The sequence below is a fragment of the Morone saxatilis genome, unplaced genomic scaffold (genome assembly GCF_004916995.1).
Source record: "Morone saxatilis isolate NCDOM2014 unplaced genomic scaffold, NCSU_SB_2.0 Contig23, whole genome shotgun sequence".
Taxonomy (NCBI): domain Eukaryota; kingdom Metazoa; phylum Chordata; class Actinopteri; family Moronidae; genus Morone; species Morone saxatilis.
Window position 1 is genome coordinate 21396148 of NW_023339796.1, and position 4368 is coordinate 21400515.

A 4368-nucleotide genomic window follows, 5' to 3' on the forward strand; every position below is an offset into this window, starting at 1 on the left:
GCTGTTGAGTATGGTGATGGGGGGCAGAGTTAGGGGGCTCCTCCTAAAGTCCACTATCATCTCTACAGTTTTGACCGTATTAAGCTCCATGTTTTTCTAACAAGACCAGAGGGCCAACTGTTCAACCTCCCGTCTGTATGCAGACCCGTCACCTTGGAGAGTCAAGGTGTTGAAGGATGTAGTACAGTCCCATGTTGACTGCATCATCCACTGACCTGTTTGCACGATAGGCAAACTGCAGGGGTCCAGCAGGCCTGTAATGTCCTTTAGGTAGGCCAACACCAGTCTTTCAAAGGACTTCATGACTACAGATGTCAGGGCCTGTAGTCATTTAGTCCTGTGATTGAGATTGTTTTTGGTAACTGGGATGATGGTGGAGCGTTTGAAGCAGGAAGGAACTTCACACAACTCCAGTGATCTGTAATAATCCATTCACTCAGAAAGATTGTGTTATTTGCTCTTTCAAAAGGGACAGGGTCACCCACTTGTAATGGCTCAAAGCGATCAAAAGTTTCAGTCCAGTGTGGCCTAATTAAAATAACTTTTATATTGACTGCTATTTAATTGGTTAAATATCAATAAATATTTAGTATATGTCATCGACAGTGGTTCCTAGTCTTTCATTGAATCACCAGGAAATTACATGCTAATTATTATTACAGTTGCTTACATTCTGACCAATAATTTCATTATCTTGGCAGTGGATGGACCGTCCAATATCTAATCATTCTTTGGGCACTCAGCCCTGCTGAGGACAGATTTCCTCACACAAATTCTTTTCCAAGAGAAGCTAAAGATGTGTTTTTGGCACTGTGAGCTACCCATAGGGCATTTCTTGAACAAAATAGGAAAACATAGAATGACAATCCAATCATGCTTGTCACCAAACACAGGGCTGTCTGCCACCACTTCCAGGACTGCCAAGTGATATTATTCACAAGTTGATGAGGAATTTTCACAGTCGAACTGATGAGAATCCCTTCCTCTTTGTCTTCCTTGTCCATCTTCGGAAAATCCTCTCACTCAGACAAGCGTGACACTGCGGATTGGGTTTATGATATGTAATACAAAGTGAGTAGATCCCTGAGAACTATTAGGAAGCTTTATTAGTACGGCAGGACCGTGGCTGCTGTGTGTCCAATGTGGGCCCTTTCAGGTGTGCAGCATTAATCCATAGCGTGTGTTTGTGGGTCTGCAGGGGGGTTAATCCTCTATTCAGACTCCACTATTAACCCCCTACCTTCCTTTCTCTTTTCCTCCAGCCCTCCAGCGCCTTCCTCCTTACATCAACCGAGCTTCCCCACCTCTGTGACGCCCTCCAGACGTCCCTCTCCCCGGTTGCCTTGCCCTCCTACTGATTCCGTCCCTCCTTTTACCCCAGTTTTCCCATCATTCTTTGGCCACTACAGGCAGACACTACAGGAAGACAGGAGAAAGATGGCAATTTAGTGACAGGAAGGCTTACTGTGTTCCCCCCTTTTCAAAACAGCCCCTCACAATGAAGCTCAGGAGATGACAATGAAGTTAGAATTGTTACAGAGCAAAGTTGTTAAGACATACAGGTTACCTCTTGATTCAAGTGCTTGTAAATTGCAAAATTAATATTACATGAGCACACCTTTCACTTTTTATACAAATGGTGAAAAGTGAAAACCATCATTAAACCATATTAGAACACCAGGAGAGGTTGGTCAAGAAATGTGAAATAAGTCCAATTCACATGAGATCAGTTTAGTTTATATCGCTCATTTCAGTGTGTAATTGTAATAATACACTGTAACCCAAACTACTTAGAGGCTACACATTCACTTTAATTCACTCACTGGTAGAGTGGCAATGATTAGTTGATTAATCGTAATTTTTTATGACAAAAATTTCCAAAGTCTCTGATTTCAGCTTCTCAAGTGAGTGGTACAATGGTAAACTGACTATCTTTGGGTTGTGGATAAAACAAGACATTTGAGGACGTCACCTTGGGAAACAGTGATAACCTTTTTTCACCATTTTCTGACATTTTCTAATCCAAACAAAGGAGAAAAATGATGGACAATCAATAATGGAAATATTGGTCAAAGCTACCAAGCCTTCCTCTGTTGGACATGCTAACATTCTCAACCATACTGATGAGGTTGAAAAAGGTTAATGCCTCGCTCATGATGAACTCATATAATCTGGGGAAGTCCAGTGATTCATCCTCACTTGATTCCAGCCAGTTGAACCACTTGTGAATTTCTTTAATCTTGTCCATTACACACTTTGGGTTTGACAGGCTACAGCCTTTGTCCCCATTCCATACAACTTACTAAAATGAGCCGATTTTGAGTTGTGCTTATACTGAACAAGCTAACTAAATGAATTTAAAAAGCACCATGCATAACACTCTAAATCCACCTTAACATCTGGTACACTCTGCCCTGAAAACATGATTCGTGACATGTTCTTTTTTCTATTTTCCTGTATCTCCATCATCAGGGATTGTAAAATCAGGCTATTATTGATACATATATATGTGATTTTGCACAAGGGTGATTAATCACTATTCTTACCATCACCATTGAAGCATGGTGGCACAGTATCATTATACACTATGAACGTCACTCACTTTAGCTCACTCAAAGATCAGAAAAAGACTCAGTCCCTCTTAGTCTATGCGCCAAATCTTCATTATTAATTTCAATGTTGTGTCATCAGCACACTGTGAGTCATAATCAGTCCTCTCTTTAAGGCACGCTAATGCGCCGCTATCATGCAGGGACAGGGATCCCACTCTTTTCAAGAAATCCTTTTCCAAGACATTTTCCAGGAGTTTTTCTTGAAAATACAGTACAGGACTTGCTCACAAACAGCACTGACTTTAACTCATGTTTATTCCTCTTTTAATGACAAAAAGTCTCAGGTTCATTATGATGCCAAAAAGATCACGTCATAACATAATAGCCATAACTTTGTTTCCCTCAAAACACCTGAGGGTTACTTAATACCTGGATGAATCATTACCAGCCAGAGAGCTAACATTATGCTGTGATGATAACACTTGATAAAACTGCTTTATCAAAATACTATGACAATTATATGCAACATGTAATTGGTACTCTGCTTTAATCCTAAAAGACAAAGAAAACAACTGCATGACAAACTGTACTGCACTGTCCACCCTGTACTGATTCCACTCTGTGGTAAAAACAGCAAACAGTATCCCAGCAGGCCGTACAATAACACAGGATAACAAGGACAGATGAGGAAGGAAATTAGCATGTGTGTGACCACGGTTAGTTACCACTCTCTACAGGGAAATACAGCCCTTTTATTAATTCTATTTATAGGCTTTTCAATATAAAAGTTATGATTAAGACAAACAACACTCAGGCATCAACACAATAAAGAAGTCAGTCAACAATGTATGGCTGCTGTGAGATATATTGGATGTTAACCCATTGCTCTTTGCCACGGAAATCAAGTAATGGCCCTAATATTTTAAAGAATGCAGTAAGTGTCCTAAGGTGACTCACTCTGAGTGACACAACCTCTCATCACGATCGGCCCTCCCCCAGCTTTGATTTAATTTGTTTTGTCGATAGTTTGAGGTACATCCTAGCGTACAGGCTGCCAATTCATAACCAGCTGTGAAATTTAAATTTAGCCATCTTGTTTTTTGCATATTTGCTTTTGATCACGCTCACTTACTTTAAATTTATTTTGTTAATTTATTTCACAGGTGTAATTATTTGTTCAACCTTTTGTTTTGTATCTTCCCAATGTGTATTTTTTCTATATGTAGTTTAAATTTTCTCTTCTTTGTAAATTAAGTTGACGTTATTTAAAGGACCAGTGTATAGGATTTTGTGGCATCTAGAAGTGAAGTTTCAGACTGCAACTAACAGAACACCACTTGCTGACGACCTGGGAATGAGAACGTGCCGTGAAGTGTGTAGGAGAAAGTACAGTGGCTGCGAAAGTTGTGAAAAACTTGAAAGGCCCTATCTAGAGCCAATGTTAGTTTGTCTGTTCTGGGCAACTGTAGAAAACATGGCAGAGTCAATCGATGGCAACCCACAGCATCTGTAGATAAAACAGGTCATTCTAAGGTAATGAAAACATGATATCTATATTATATATTCAGGTAATTATACATAACTAAATATATTTTATTCAATTTCTGCCATTAGATTCTTCTAAACTGGACCTTTAAATTTAGTATGATTTTATTTTAGAAGATAATAATTATTTGATGATGATTATTAGTAGTAATAGTAATAGATAGTTGAAATATATATGTTACAGAAGCTGTAAGATTGAATTGCAAAGCATGAAATTCTATTAGTATACTATAAATAAGGGCTGCAACTAACCATTACTTTCTTTCTTGAT